General features: G+C 53.1%; 1 protein-coding gene across 9 annotated transcripts in view; it reads right to left on the bottom strand.

The window, feature by feature from the left end:
- Window positions 1-10,061, bottom strand: part of NCOR2 (nuclear receptor corepressor 2) — a 253,710-nt gene extending 243,649 nt beyond the window's left edge. For all 9 annotated transcript variants that reach the window (XM_055794127.1, XM_055794120.1, XM_055794126.1 and 6 more), the window contains exon 1: window positions 9,718-10,061. The gene's annotated coding sequence lies outside the window, so the exon portion shown is untranslated. The remainder of the gene's footprint in view (window positions 1-9,717) is intronic.
- Between the last annotated feature and the right edge of the window lie 6,582 nt (window positions 10,062-16,643).

Below are 16,643 nucleotides of genomic sequence, written 5' to 3' on the forward strand. Positions count from 1 at the left end.
TTACTCAGGTCAAAAAGAACAGGAAGGAGAAGCACCTTGCTAGGAACATGGTGAGGGGCTGCAAGGTAACAAACTCCTTTAGCCAGCACTACAAGCGAAGCCCCCACAGCTCCGAAACACAGCCTAAAAGAACTCAGCTAGACACTGTGAAAAAGGCAGAAGAAATCACCCTTGTCTGACAGCCCCAAACCCATTAAGAGATACAACTCAGCTCCACCTTTCTTAGCAGGTTAATGTTAAGCTGCTACTTCCCCACCCCCCCCCAACCCCCCTCCTTTTTCTGCAGATGCCTTAATTGGTTGCTTAATACAGATTTCACCGTTACGCTTATCGCAACACTGGGAGCTGGCCGTGTGACGGGAGCACAGAACACAGAGAAGACCCATTTGTCTCTGTAACTAATTGTTCTGCCTCCTCAACATACACACCAAATTGACTTGGCAAGACTGCAAGGCAAAGCTGCTGTATTTATTTAGACATTTATTGTGCTGGTTGAGAGGCTTCGTAAAGCAAACTGCAAATGGCCAAGACAGCACAGGCACCTTTATCAGGTTTATGCAAAACTGGAATGAGAAAAGAAAGGATCAGGCCCTCGGGTTAGCAGCATTCCTGGCCATGTCCTTTACAGTAGGTATTATAGCCTCACTTACCTAAGAATTATTTGGCAAAATACTCAAGAAGTTCATAAAGGCAAGTGTGAACACTCACTTATTTCTGGCTACAGCCTTCTTTACCCTAAGGATCAGCCTCCGTAAAACAAAAATATGTATGTGTAGACTGCCTGATCAAAACGCAGGGGAGTGCCTGCGTTAGCCAAACATGTCTAATGCCTCAAGCAGCAACCGGGTAACTCACGGCTGGAGTCGTGCACAGACACGCTCTTCCTGGAACAGCCCAACGCCTGCAGCCAGGGGTCTGACTCTGCACCCATCTTCCAACTCAGCCAAAGGTTCAAGGTGTTTCCGCATAAAACAAGGAACTAGAGCAAGACAAACACAATGATACATTGTGTGGGGAATGAAACCTCCCGCCGAGAAGAAATCTATGGCCATTTAAAAAGCACAACTGAACAAAATAAAAAAAAAAAAAACCATAAGCCACAGATGGAGCTTAAAGTTCTTGTCTCATTGAAGCAGATAGCAAAACTCACACTGTCTTTGGCAGGGGAAGCAGGAGCAACCAGAGTGCTTGCACGCATGCAGCACAACTCCTCCACCTCCGGGCAAACCAAACTCCCCATTTCTCTGCTTTCACCTGCTGCTGGCAGAGTTTAAGGACATTCACAGAAGCGCTCTAGATTTCATGAGCACCAGCCTCAGCCAGGAAGATGCAAACCTTAGCTTTCCACAGTGAGAGTTAGAAGAAAAACACAACCCTTCAGGTACATGCTGACTTCTCTTTACTTTTGTTTCATAACGCTGGAGAAAACCCAAAATCCTGCAGTGTTTCTCAAGTCCATCACCACACAGCCCTCAGGAACGCTGCCGACAGCTGGCTGGGTTATGGACCAAAACCGCATCAGCTCTTTATGTGCATCTCTAATCAAGGCATCTTAAGACACACAGACATCAAAAAGCATAACAAAATTTTTTAGCAGCCACCCTGTCAAGGGAGCAAAGCAAAGCCAAGACCAAAACCTACAAATGAAGAAAAAAAAAAAATAGTAAGGAAGAAGAAAAAAGGGATGGCTGACACCTCCTATACACGCTGTCAGCAGGATCATTTGCTCCAAAAATAAAGATGCTCAACACATCTAACTGATGACATGACAACTGCTTCACGGTCCCAACACCGGAGTTGCATAAAAACCTCTGAGCATCCATTGCCTTGCAGCTCAGTAAAAAACAAGCACTTACACTCACTCAGAGCAAGCAACAGACACCATGTGCCACTCCCCAGTAGGATTTCAGCTCTTCACATCCCCTCAAGCATCCACTTGGGCTGCAGAGCAGCCTTTCACCCCTCTGCCCCTTGCCAGTCACGCTCAGCAGCTCCAGCCACAAGCCCGCAGCCCAGCTAGCTGCCCAGGTGCCTGTGCCACATCATGCAAAACATCTCAACAGCAGCTCAGGATCCCAAACAACTCTGCAGAGCAAGCGCAGCAGGCAGTGCTCCTGGCCCCAGGCCCCTGCACACAGCCAGCGGCAACCAACCTCCTGCTCAGCCTGGATACGCTCAGGCTGCCTCATCAGCACCTCACAAATAAAGGACATTTATTTAAGACTAGAAAGCCTTAGATGAGAATATTGAAGTCTTTTTCCACTGCCAGTTCAGAGAGTTTTCCCAAAGCACTTGACACACAGATTCCTGTAACGCAGACTTTGTTGCATTTTATTTCTTTGACAGTTTTTAATCACCTCTGGTCTAGCATTTGGAAATTATTTTTCACACACATACACACACCAGGAACAAGGCTGCAGGGAAACACGAATTTCACTGGCCTGCCTGGTGTCTGTGGACACCACCTCACATATTACCAAATCAAAACAAGCCGGCCAACTTCAGTGTGAGGGGGGAAATGAAAGGGCAGACCGGTGACCTAGAAATGAAGCCGAGACTTTGGCATGAGCTTGAAACTCTGCAGCAAAGGCCCAAAAAAACAAATAAAAATAAATAAACCAAAAAAACCCAAAGAAAAAGAAAAGGCAAAGCTGTAACTGCTTTAAAGGAGCTTGAACAGTTTATTAATGGAATTATATGATGTGGTACCCGCAGAAAAATAAGGGCTCGATTAAGATAGTCTTTCCAACAGGGAAGAGTCATCCCCTTCGCCAAACAGAAGAAACTCTTGTGCCAGAGAAGAGGGGACACAGTTATTTAAGGTCTCAATGCAGGAAAAACACCCCCAGGCAAAAGACTGAAGAAACTTCCCAAGCGCACAGCTCTGATACCAAACACCACTGCTCTGTTACACACCCAAGATTTGCATACCACATGATACCATGAATTGCATGACAGTAATGGCAGAGGCTTGAAGAGTCAGTAGACGAAGCTTTAGGGCTCCAAGCAGTGGATCAGGAATGCTGCAGTCACGCATCTCAACGCTGATCCAATGCAAACTCACCCTGCCAGGTATAAGTGGTTCAAGGAGGGTGTTAACAAGTTACCTTTGTTCCAGCAAGTTTCAGGCTTAATGGGGTAACATCCACATCACCCGCATAAAATGGACACAGGATCTGCATCACCCTCCAGCACGGCTCACAGGAGAGGCCATCTCATGCCAATGTCCAGCCTGGACCCTGTGCGTGCCTCCAGGTTAATCCCGTGTAAATCACTGGGGACTCACAGCCTTCGCAAAACCAGCTCCTTGCAACATCAGGCCAAAGAGATCACGCGGCCTCAGCAGTAAACACTTCTGCAGAGCTGCAAAGTGCTCCTGCTACATGAGCCAGGTGCTGCCACCGATAAACCATGTGCTAAACCGGTGTTTCTGCTGCACCGGGAGGTATGTGCCTGAGAAGTCTGTAGAGGCCAAAGACTGAGCTATTTACAATGTGATCAAGCAGCATGCAGCTGAGACCTGGTCCTACAAAAATGTAGCTGGTGGAGTAATTTTATAAGCTTTTAAAATATTGTCAGAAGAAAGCCAACTTTCCATTGTTTGCCCCAGCTTGTTAAAAGCCAACACATCCCACAGCGTAAAGAGACCCTCCACCCTCTCCAGCCAGCACTGGTACAGGCAGATTTTCAGAAAGCTTGCCTTTGCCTGCTCACCCCACTCACCGATTCAACATCCCACTGAAACCCAAGCCTAGGGTTCAGTCCTTCACCACAGTGTGCCGCAATAATCGGCCCCCAGCTCTTTGCACAACCACCTAAGCCTCCAGACCTTGCACTTACACACTCCCTGAGGAGGACGCAACCTGCCCACCTGGGAGACAGCAAGTCCTCAGGGACTGATCACAGACGATGGCTGATCCACACCAGGAACCTTCCCAAAACCTGTCATCCTCCACCCACGGGCTGACACATTTCTTTCCTTCTGCCTTCAACGCAGAGACGCAGAAGAGCACCAAGCAAACCGCTCTCTTGCCCTAACATGCACAGGACAAACCTTAACTGTGTTGCTTAGGAAGCTGGTGAGAAGCATTCAGGTACCAGCACAGCACCACCATCTGCACAAAACAGTGTTTAGAAGATGTAAGGGTCCCAAAAACTGCGTGACAGAAGACCACGCCACTGGAGATTTTTTTTTTTTTTCAGTTTACAGCCAGCTCCCTGCATGGCAGGGGGGAAGCACACCCAGATGGTAAGGGTAAGCTTCCCACATATTTGGGCCGAAACTGCATTTCTGCGCACCACCACTCAGTCCAGCGTTACGCCAGGGAAACAATGCTAAATAAAGATTACGCCAAGTGGTATTATGTAAATAATTCTCTTCCACAATGAAAGGATAAACCTAGACTGCTTGGTTAGTTACTAACCCGGGAGCCAGCACCACAGAGAGGAAATCCTGCCGGCTCTCCCTCCCTCAACACACGCACCAGCGGGAGAGCCACAGCCAGGGCTGCAGCTACCAGAGACAATACCCACACCGCCCCTGCCTCCGCGGGTGCTGGCACTCTCCCCCAGACCACTTCCCACAGGAGGAAACCATTTTGGGCCCCACCACATTGTCTCCTCCCAGGGCAGCCCTGCTCCTCCTGGCCTCACCGTGGCTACCAAAGCTGGACATGGCCCCTTCCTCCTCCTCCCCACCACTGGTCCAGGACACTGAGGGCTCCCTGCCCTTTGATGGGAACACGCTCCTCACCACATCTCTCCTCTTGTAGACCTTCCCTTCCCCTTCTAGGCTGAACCCACTGGAGTCTGCCTTTGCCTGCACATCTCTTCCTGCCCAGAATAACTTACTCACCCTTTCTGCCTCCACCTCCCCCTGCAACCTTCCTCCCACCTTGGCCTCACGTCTGCATGCTTTGTGTTTGTCATACGATTTTAAATCTGTCAGCAATTCATCCATCTGCCGCCTCCTGGGTTTTTAACGCCGCAAACTGTTCTGGGATACAGCCTGGCATAAAGCATTCAGTGGAAAACGAAGCCGTACGTCATTCCGAAACCGAACCGGCTTCCAGATAATTTCTTTCCAAGGTGCTGGGCTGTTCCAAAGACTGGCTTCTTCCCTACAGCTAGCAGAAAAGCCATGATGCTATCCGGTCTAAAATAAACATTATGGGAGTGGCGATAAGGGGAAATATTTCAGCTGACTAAGAGTAATGTGGGTTCAAATCCAAGCGTAAGCTGATATTGCTTGTAATTTGTTCCCGAGCCAAAAACACAGACTGGGAGTGAAAAAATGGAAGGCATTAAACAACAAGCAGCGTACTCAGCGACTCTGGAAAACTTCAGCATTTCCATTTATGTTATTATTTTTTTAAATAACCTTCAGTTTCACGGATCATAAAGTTAATTTGGAGTTAACTTCCCTTCCCTGTAACTAGACAAAGCTTCTATCCTTTACATTCGTTAATGTTTGTTCAGCACTCCGCAGCTATAAAGCGCTTGAGAGCACTAACCATTATCAGCATCCTCCGTGCCACCCAGCAGGCACGTAACTGTGCCGATTGCTTTGCTCTCCCTGTCATCCCCCCACTCCATGCTTGAGCTCTCCACTAGCCCTAGCACTGTGGTAGCAATCATAGACGTGGCCACCTAGCTCTGCCTTTACTGCTTTCCCTCCAGCACTGGTCACCACTCCAAGCCAAATTCAGACCAGTGGCCAAGTACACGCTGTTAGTGGCAGGGTCCGCAGCAAACTGCTTCTCTTCCTGTCTGCACAGCCACAACCTTGTCCCATCTCCCTAAGCTTCCCACCGTGACAATGGCAGGGGTAGAAGCTCTCCTGCTCACCAAAAACACCCAGTCCTCGTCTTTAATAAGCCCAGACCCCAGGGAGCCTCCAGCTGCCAGTGGCAGGTTGTCAAGAAGAGAGAACTGGTGGCCTCGAGAAGGGAAGTGGCAAGTGGGGTGGGCAGCAGGACTAGGGGAGCAACCCAGATTTCTCAATTCCCAGTACAGTCCCGCTGCTGCCTCGCATGCGGGTCAGGGCTCACTTCCCAAAACTGCCAAATCACTCATTTCCTTCTGCTCTTCTGCCCTCCTCCCCTTTCTACCAGATCCCTCCCTCACCCTGACCAGGCTTTTGCATGCATTTCCATGCCCTTTGCTCTGGAGCTCCAGCTCCCCTCTTCAGTCCTTTTTTAGGAAGCATCCCTGCTCTAGCCATGCTCATTAAACGATACACCTTTTCATTTCCTACTGAGGTGCAAAGATATATCCCTTTGACATTACAGGAAAAATCAGAGACCCCGACACCTTTGTGCCAGCACAAGCCCAGCCATCAGCAGCAATTCTCCACCACCTTCCTATATTAATATGCAGCAAGGGCACTTCAAAGCCATGCAAGAGCCTGTGCCACCGCATCCTAGACAAGAATCCATGACCTCACGATGCCCAAATCCTTAAGCGGCTGCAAAAGCCTCAGTCGCTAATCACAGAGGCAACTTGGGTGCTGCTGTACCTCATTTCTAGTTCTCTTAGAGCTGCCCCTGCTCTCCATTGAAATCTCTTAGTGAAGACTGAAGCGAGCCACAGTTCACACAAATGCAGCTGCCCAAAGATAACAGTCGTTTTAAAAACACGTTGCCCTGGATTTCCATCCTGGAATACCCCTGCATCTAGTCCGCGCTCTGCATTTGGGGGATGACTGCTTGCAGGCACAAGCCCAGGCGGGAACCAGTACTTTGCCACTGGGAGTAAACAAGCCCTCACACTGAAATGGGCAAAGCACTCCTGAGGAAAAAGACTCCACTAGCTCTCCAGCAGTCTTGCTCTAACACACTGAACTTCCCATAACCTTCCTGGCCTCAATTTTCAGACACATCTAGTGATCTGGTCAGAATGAGACATCGGGATAGGGATGGGTAGTAGTGCACCTCAAGCACAGGCCCTCTCAAAGCTGTAACCCCCCCCCCCCTTTACAACTGCTTAAGTCAGCTGCCAGAAACCCACTTCTGAAAATTTACCAATTTAATCCTTCCTTTCCTACCTACTCATCTAGAAACTGGGCAAATTGTAACTTTCCTCCTCCCCAAAGAGCTGTGAAAGCTGACACTATCTCAAACATGTAAATTATGCTTGACTTCAAGCAGGTTTCTCCCCAGGATGACCTGGCCACAAACAGGACTGCGTTCCAGCAGAGGCCATTAACAACCAGAACCAGCTGCGGGAAGAACACCAGGAGCCATCAAGGCGACAAATAATTTACAGCCATGTCACAAAAGATGAAGCCATCTCCTATGACCCAATTCCAGCTAGCGCAGTCCAGAGCTGCCGTGAGGATGAGATGGGTAGCTCTCTTAACATCTGCATTGCACACCTTCATCTCCAATCAAAACAAAACTGCCTTTACCAGACTGGATCTCCTAATTACAAGACATGAGCACAGCCTGAACCAATTCCTCTTTGGATTTAGCTCAGGATGGCTCCAGGGACTGGTACAACCTCCACGCAAGGCAACTTGGTTCAAATCCAACCACCACCATTAGCAAGGGAAAGGTACTTCCAAGCAGCAGCTGCTCGGTGGCTTGCATGAAACAAGTTTACGGTTTCAGTCCGGATCCTGTCGTGAAAAAATGCCAGTCACCTCCCTGGCACTCAAAGGTGTGAAGCCAGAAGCATCCACCCACTTTTCCAGCGCTGGAGATGCCAGCGTGGGAGGTGTTCCCACATGGGCCCAGAACCAGCTGCGCAGAGCCGGCCCTGACCTCCACAGGGTTTTCAGAACCAGGTATGTTTTGCAACTTGGCAGAAACACACAGCTAAATAACAGAAACCACCACCCACATGAAGCCAGAAGAACAAAGTACCAGTGTTTTCCTGCCCCAGACATGTGCGTGCCCCATCTCCTCTCTCGCACCAAAAATAGCTTCTACTTTTTCCCTTTTGGCAACAACAAACTGAGGTTTGAGTGCATTTGCTTTCAATAAACTAAATGCGTTTTGCAAGAGTCTCTCTCATACTAAAACTTACTCAACTGAAGTTATAAAATATTGTCACACACAGAACTTCCCTCCCATGGCTTCTCAAGACTCAGCCCCAAAACACTTTGCCAGCCTTGCTTACCGTGTTCCCCACCCAAGGAACGGCTTCTGCGCAGAGCTGGCAAATGCAGGCACACGGGAAGCTGAGCTAGGTCCCAAAGTCACCAAGGAGTCAGCATTGAAATCCAGAGAACTGAGTACAACTCCATGAAAACCATCCAGGAAAGCATGTCTTCACTAAAGCCCTCCAAGAGCTCTGTCACCACCTTCAGAAGAGATGGAAATACTTACCCAGTTGTCCCAACTCACTTCCCTTTATGAATTAGCAGTAGTACCAAATGTTTATCTGTAAGGCATGCAGCAAACTAAAACTTAACCTTGCTGATAAAAGCCCTCCGCTAAATGGAAACACTCTCACCCAATGCAGCCAAGGAACAGCAGCAGAACACCACCACATCCACCAAAGCCGGATTAAAAATACCAGATTCAGCAAACCCCCGACGTTTTCAGGCGTTCAGAGCTCATGCCTCACGCGAATACCGAGGGAGAGGTCGCAGAAAGAGTTCAAACCACGAACACTGGTAAACCGAAAGGGTGGCACTGGAGATCCCCGCTGCACAGATCACCATCCTGCTCTTCAGGCAAATTCTTGAGCTGACCCAAACCACACGGCTGAGGGAGCAGCCCCAGCCGCCAGCGCAGGCATGCGGGGCCGCACAGGCAGGGCCAGCCGTGGGGCTGGAGGCAGTGGAAGGACAGGGGCGGTCGGGGGGGTCAACGCAGCCCCCCGGCCCAGGCGGCGCGAGCCCCGGTCCTGGAGGTTTTGCTGCTTCAGTGGCTTTGGCAGCAGCCCACATGGCAGGCAGCTGCCTGCACCCACTGCAGCCTGCTCTTTGTGCATTGTCAGGGCAAGGGAGCAGGAGGAAGGGCCGAGGGAGAAGAGGGCACCGGGGATTCTAAGAATCGACGGAAAAATAGAGGGAGAAAAAAAGCCAGTCACTCCAGAGACTGCAGCTGGGCTCCAGCAAGACACACACTTGTTGCCTGCAGACACCAGCCTCGTGTACCCACCACCAGCATTTACCCACCAGCCGCACGGTCCGGGGAGGACCTGGCCGCCCCCCGGGGCCACCCCCGCCGGGTAGGTGGCCGGTTCCCGGGGCTGCGAACCCCCCCGCACCCCCCCACTGCGGGCCGCAGGCGGCGTGCGGGACAGGGCCGGGGCAGGATGGGGTTGGGGGGGGCGGGGGTGAGGCCCGTAAGGTGCCCCTGCCGGGCAGGTGGCCGGTTCCCCGGGCCGGTTCCCGGGGCCGCGTCCCCCCCCGCTGCGGGCCGCCGGGGCGTGCGGGGCAGGGCCGGGGCCGAGGCGGGGAGGGGCCGTGGGGTGCCCCCGGCCCGCAGGCAGGGTGTCCCCGCGAGTTGGCGGAGTGCGGGCACCCCCGGGCCCGAAGCTCCCCGCGCAGAGCTGTCCCCTGAGGGAAGCAGGAGGAAAAACAAGGGGGAAAAGAGGAAAAAAAAGTTTCTCCGGCGGCCGCCAGCTCCCGCGGCACATTTTCGGTTTTACGTAACGGCGGCGGCCCGCAGCCCTACCTGGCGGGGAGCGGCCCGGCCTCACTCGAGGGTCCCCCGGCCCCCGGCCCGCCCCGGGCAGCGCCACGCCCGGGCCCCCCCGCCTTACCTAATCCCGCCGGCAGCTGCCGCCCCCCATGGCCGCCGCTCCCTCTGGGCCTCGCCTCCCGCCTCAGCGGCCGGCGGGGCAGCGCTCGGCGCGGGGCCCCGGCCCCGCCATCTGCGCCGTGTTTATAAATCCAGAGCCATGGGGCTGCTCCCCCGCCAGGCTCCCCGTCCGTCAGTCCGTCCGCCCGTCGGTCGCTCTGCCGGTGGGTCCGCCCGCCCGCGGGGCCGGGCCGGGCCGGGCCGCCCTCCGCCGCAGCGCTGGCCCAGCAGCGCCCTGCCCTGCCCTGCCTCGGCGCGGCGCGGCGGGAGGCGGCGGCAGGCGGCGGCGGTCCCTCAGGCCGCCCCACAGCCGCCCCGGCGGCCGGGCGGGGCGGGGCGGGGCGGGGCCGCGCCTCCCGCGCGCCTTAAAGGGGCCGCGTCCGCCCGCCGGGTGCCCGCTGGGCGAGGGCGCCCCGCAGGGGTGCTGGGCACGCGGGCCACCGGCTCGACCGATTGCCACCTGCACCGGTGCCATCGGTGCCACCGGCCGTGCTGGCGTCGCGGGCCGCCTTAATGCCGCTCAGCGTCATTAATAATTTTGGGGGTGACAAGACCCTCCCGGTGCCTTGTCAGACACCGGTGCTTAAGGGGCGGGGGGGGGTCCATGGCCCCTCGGGTTCTTCACCGCGACCAGCGGGCGAAGCGCCAGCCCGGGGAGGCCGGTGGCGGGGCCGTCCCGCAGCAGGGAGCCCCCGGTGTCTCCCGCAGGGGGGGTCTCCGGGGCAAGGCTGCTCGCTGCCTTCCCAGCCCAACCAGGGTCCGCGCTGCCATCCCGGCCGCACCGGGCGCCTTCCCGGGTTGGGGGGGCGGCGGGTCGCAGGGAACTCTGCGCGGTTTAACAAGCTGATGCCCCCAGAGCCAGGCACCGAGGCGACCCAGGTGGCTCCCACGCTGTTCCTATCTTCCAGTGTCACCCCCCAACTTCTGCTTTTTACTAACATCCTGCTTTTTCATACTTTTTCTTCCTCTCCATCCTCTCAGGGGGATGCGGAAGGCCTTGCCCCTCAGCCACCACCGTTCCTGCCCCGTGGCTGGGTGCCCCCCACCTGGGCACATCCATCCCCTCCCTGCCACAGGTGATGCATCACCCCAAAAGCTGGAAAAGCATCTTGTCATCCTCCGCTTCTCCCGCCCCGCTCCCAAAGGCAGCAGGGGATGTGGGCAGAGGTGGGCAGGCACGGGTTCCCTGCCGCTCTGCTCCCCACGCTTTATTCCACTTTTCCCGCATCTCCAAGGAGTGGCGTTTTTGCTGGGAGGGTGGCTCACTGCATTCCCTGCCCTGCTCCAGCTGCACTGCCGTGGGCCAGAGAGAAGTCCCCAGGCCCGGGTTCAGTCTCCTGAAGTCACCTGGCTCCATATGGAGCACAGGCGCAACCTTGGTGCGAGTAGAAAGGTCATGAGCACAAGTCAAACTGCCTCAAAGGAGCCCAACGCGCCAGGAAAAGCAGGAAAAGTTGCCTTCCCGCGCCGGCAGCAGCTGGGTGTCTGGTGGCTCCAGGCAGCACCTTCCATGCGGTTCACGTCCTTGCTCGTAAGCGTTCGTCTCGCAGGCTGAGCATCCTGTGAAGCGAAGCAGCAGATCAGATCTTCCTCTTGAAGATGCGTTTATCTTGGAAGAAAAAAAACCCCAATTTATCCGTGCTGCATTGCGGGGTGTCTCTGCTCCAGCCATTTAGCATTTCTTGAGCTTTTTTTTTTTTTTTTTTTTTAATATCTGTGACGTTTTACTTAATGAATGGAAGGCAAGTCCCGTACCACAGCAAAAAGACTCAGGACATTAATTTTACAGGAGCCAGGAGCCAGGCTTTTAGATTCCAGTGACCTTAGAATAACACTATAATCAAATGTATTTACAAAAAAACCCTCAGGGCTGAACACACTTTCCAGCTATGCTGAATATCCTGCCGGAGTACAGATGGATTTTTTGCCTGTGTTCCTATGTCCAGAAGGCCACAGTCCCAAAGGGAATTGCTGAGCTGGGATTGTGATGTGAATACAGGCTTCTCGTCGCAGCATTGCTCCTGTAATCGCGGGGATGATTTCCTTTTGCATTTCTACATCTTCTGGCAGCCTGGCCGTCTGTACCTAGCAGCTACCAGATCCCAATGTGTTTATAAAACCATTCTGCAAAACCACTGCACACAGTAATCCCCAAATACCCCAAATCATACCCAAACTACCCATTAATACCCCAGAATAATGGTTGCCCCAATGCTGTGGGGCTAAGTGACTTCAAGTGTGGGGCAAGACCAAGCGGTGAACCCCTCTGGGCTAGATCCTGTCTTCATCATCCTCATCTTAACAACTTCCTAACGAGGAGCATGTGACTCTCCTTAATGCAAGAGGCTGGATGCATTTGTACCGTATTGCTGATCCCGGGAAAGCAAACCCCTTCCCCATCACAAGGTAAAAACAATGAGCTTGGCTTTGAAATAACGGCCTTGCAAACACCGGGCAGCAACGGTGTGCTCTTTGCAACGGGGTTCTGGCTTTCAGAGCCTTGAGGCTTAGTGTTTTCAAGCTTTTTCCCTGCAATTGTGGAAGCTGGAAGCTTCTCGCTCTGGTTAAATCACGGGTGAGATTGTGGTAGCATCCCAAGGCTCTGGCAGCTGTGGCTTCCCAAAAGCAAAGACAACAGTGAGCCTGCCTTGAGCATCACAGAGTGGAGGGAGAGCTGGCATGAGTTGCTGTGCCGCAGCCGGACACGTACACACACGTTAAACACAGAAGACAGAGCCAGGCTGTTGCTGTAATCAAAGTATATCTGTGCTGCGAGGCTGCAGATAGCTTACACAGATTTTCTGTGGCGTTTCACTTCGAAGCTGCCGTTGATAGCTATTCCATCAGATAAAATGGTAATGCAAGGAGCCTCTGAAACATCCAGCAGCAAAGACAAGGATTTCAGATCTCAGCAGAAAACTGGAGTCCTGCCTCAGAGTATTCAGATGTTTTACATTAAACTTGCCCCATTTGCCCAGCACAAACGCAAGAGATCGGGGTATTTTCTCGCTTAGGTTCACCTAAACTCCTCCAGGAAAAGAAGCGAGATGCAAAACAGGAGCCACCCCCGCTCTGAAACCACCCTCCCATGCAAAGCTTCAGGGGAAGGTAGTTACACTCAAGCAAGCTGCAGCCTTTAAACTAAGTCATCTTGTAATTGATTTTATTGGAGCATCAGCCCACTAGGTCCAATGTGTGTGGAAACCACAGCGGGGGTTTACCCTCCACAGCCATGTGTGACCTGTGGTACCGGCACAGGGATGAGGGACTTTGGACCCCCCGGCACTGGGGGTGGGGGATGTGCATGGTGAGGGGTGGGGGTGGTGGGAGGTTTGCACCCCTGCCTGATGCACTGTGGCTCCCCACAAAGTGCCTTCCCACCACCCCGGTGACCTGCCTTTACTTGCACGAGAGGAATTTGGTGAGTCTCAGGCAGGGTGAAGGGCAGGAGTTCATCTTGGGGAAGTGGATCAGTCTCAGAAAAAAAAAAAACAACTACAGATCTCTGCCTGCCACCTTGGGGGAGCAGGAAAGGAGAAGCCTGGGGAGCTGGCTGGCAGTTCTGGGGCTTCTACCAGCTCCCCATGCCACGCTCCATCTGCAGGAGACAATCACTCCTCCCTTTTTCCATCTTGCCTTCAAGCTGGCCGTGGTTTATGGAAACAAATGACGCGACATGAATAACCCGAAGTAGGTGGCACTCGGCTATATGCCGAGAGGGGAAAAACTAAGTGATCCTGGACGGTGGCTGTACATCGGGAAATTATCTAGGTAGCAGCAGGGCTGCCTTCACCACCGAGGTGCGACGCGATGCCACCCCCGTGCGTCAGCCCTGCTGTGGGGAAGGGACCCCCATCAGCATCCCAGCATGCTGCAGTTGCAACAGGGTTGTGCTTTCCCAGCCAGACCTGACTGCAGCCACAAGGTTTGGCCTCTCCTCCTCTGGCTCTTTCCTTGGCTCCCTCCCTAAACGGCTGGGCCAAGCGGTCCTGAGCACCTGCCTGTTCCCCCCCGCAGTGGTTTGAGTGGGTTTGCAAGCCCCGTGCCAGGGCCCAGCAGTGGGTATTGCTCCATCTGGCTGTCCCAAAACACTGTCAGCGCCAGACCTGCACACTCGCATCAGCTCCTTGCAAGTTGTGCTAAAGCTGCTGCAGGTTTTAACGTGTCAGGGGCAGACAGGACCCCAAAAGAGTCATGTCTCTCCTGAAGGCATCAGCTTTTAAATTCTGATAAATACAGAGATTGCTTTTAAATTCAGCTAAAAGCAGCAAATGCATTGGTGCAAGCACAAATGATGTTTTCTGCCTGGTGATGTAGATAGGCAGAGGGGCTGTTTGCAGACTGACGAGGCTGGACAGACCTGGTGGGGAGAGCAGGCAGGGGCAAGTGGCTGCCTCTTGCCTGTGGCACGCTGCTCCCAGGCAGTGGTACCTCTTCCCGAAGGACCTGTGGCTCCTCGGCGCTGCAAGCTAATATCAGATCCAGTGGTCACGGCTACAGATGGCTACCATGTTATTTCAATAAATGGCACAGAAATAATAATAGAGTGGATGGAGTGAAAGCATTCAACTCCAAATCAATTTGGAGAAGCAAATCACTTCAAAAAAAAACCAAAACACCCAATAGCTCTTGCTGGGGAAGAGCCTTGAAGCAGAAGCACTTGTGTGCTGTCCTGTGCCAGTGTCCCAGCAATGAGAGCGTGAGGCACAGGAGCATGTCCCATGCCGTGCAGAGGGCAGCTGCCCGCACTCAGGTCCCCTCACCCACAGTACCCTACGGCGGTGGGTGTAAAATGGCATGTGGCAGCGGCAAAGTTTCTCCCCCAATGAGACAGAAAAAGCAAACGCCCCTGTCCAGGCAGCGGTGTTCTTCCCTTTGGTGCCGAATAAAGGCGTCTGTTACAGGCATCAGACAGAGAAATGGTTAAAATGAGTGGAAGATCAGCAGGGTGATTAATGCGCTGGTAGAAGCGTGGTGCATGCTCTGCTTCCTACCCACAACAAAAGCGCTGCGGCCCCACGGCTCCCCACGCATGCCAGCTCACTGTGCCTTCTCACGGCATGCCGGTCTGGCCCCCACCAGCTCATCCCCGGGGACCAGGGGGATGGAGGGATGCTCTCCCCACCCGCAAGGTGCATCGTGACCTAAGCCAGCACAGTGCAGTGGGGCACAGGGTGTGAATTTGGAGCCAGATTCCGAAGCCGTCCCTGTCAAAGCCAGCAACGAGGATGCCAACGGCAGGACATGGGCTCAGCGACTGGTCCCACGTGCATTTTGGCACCCAAACACATGCCCCTAGCAGACAGGTTGCTGCCTCCCATGGTGCTGGGGCAGCTCACAGAATAACTAACTAGTCTTTCCTGCAGAAATAAATGGCCACAGCTTTATTAAATCAATATTAATTCATAATCTTTAACAGACAATTATAGTTATCTCACACACAAAACTACCCACCTCTTCAAATCTCTGATCTGACAGAGTTATAATTAGCTTATTACTGGCCATACATCTGCTAATAACTTTTCCTTCAGCCCTGTGAAGTGAATTAAGGAGCACTAATAAACCATGGCTGTTAATCCATTTATATGTCTTACGCTTTTGTCTAGGCACCAAATTTAAAGATGCATAAAAAGGGGGTTTCTCCTTCCTTTCCTCCAAGGTCTCACTGCCTGGCAGCCCCTGGCCACTTGGTGTGTCCTCTTGCTGTCCCAACAGATGCCATCCTCACCAGGAGCAGGATGCAGTGGGACATTTGGGAAAGCATTTTACAAGCTGAAAAAACTCAGAATATTTGAGAGCAGGTATGTTTTCCCCAGTGCTTTTTTATGCTCAGGCCTGGTGCCCACACCTGGCGTGAGGCAGAGGGTATTTCAGGAAGGTCCACTGGCCAGGCTGTGAACCCCAAAAATATCACAGGGGAGGGAATAACGTGCAGGCAGGCAGCAAACGCAGGCTCACTTTTTGCAGCACTCCCAGCATTGCCCACGCTTGTGCCTCCACCACGAAGCATTGCCAGTGCCGGTCATTAGCGATAATGAAAGTGAGATAAGATGGGGTTGGGGGTGGAGGGAAACGTTGATCTAAAACGATGGCCGGTAATAAAGGACAGCGGAGAGGCACCGTGTGATGTGATGAGATAAAAGCAGATGGCTGGCTGCTGCTTCTAATTATAGGTCCCTGCTAACGAAGAGGGCACTGATTAGACTGACATTGTCCTAGGACACACCATTTCTAGAAGGATCTGGCACTAGGGCTTGGGATGCACGGGTGCTGGGATGGGTGGTCCCCACTGCCTGCCAGGAATGGCCCCAAAACATCTTCTGCCCCATCTCTGCCCTGCCATCCACACCCCCTAATATTTACTGCCACCATGGGGACAGTTGGGTCTGGGGGACTGTGGGGACACCAGGCAAAATCCGGCAGGGATATCCCCATGGGTTTGGGCTGTGGTGGGTGCGAAAGCCCTGAGGTCCGCCACCAGCCCAGGCAGGCTCCAGGGTCGGACCCCCTGAAGGCAAAAGGAAGCTCTTTTTGAGTAAAAAAATGCAGTTGCATCTGATGGGTGAATAATTTATGATGCTTACTGTAATGAGACAGAAAAAAACCACATTCGGTTCTGGTTTCATCATATTTTTGGCTATGAGTAAAACAGTAGAAAATGATGAGGGCTTCCCACAGCAAAGCCAAATGCCTGAGACTGAAGCTGGTAGCCAGGCCACTTCTAACCAGAGAGTTGATCTTTTGCATATTTTTGGTCGTGTTGGCACTTTTCCTCCTCCGTGGAAGAGATCTGAAGTGTATTTGTAAGGACAGCTCTGTCCCTCCCTCGGCTGAGTTCAGCCGGCACTGTGGGAGCCTTCCCCGCCGGCAGTGAGGAGGGGACGCAGG

Source organism: Falco peregrinus, chromosome 2 (assembly GCF_023634155.1).
Source record: "Falco peregrinus isolate bFalPer1 chromosome 2, bFalPer1.pri, whole genome shotgun sequence".
Classification (NCBI taxonomy): domain Eukaryota; kingdom Metazoa; phylum Chordata; class Aves; order Falconiformes; family Falconidae; genus Falco; species Falco peregrinus.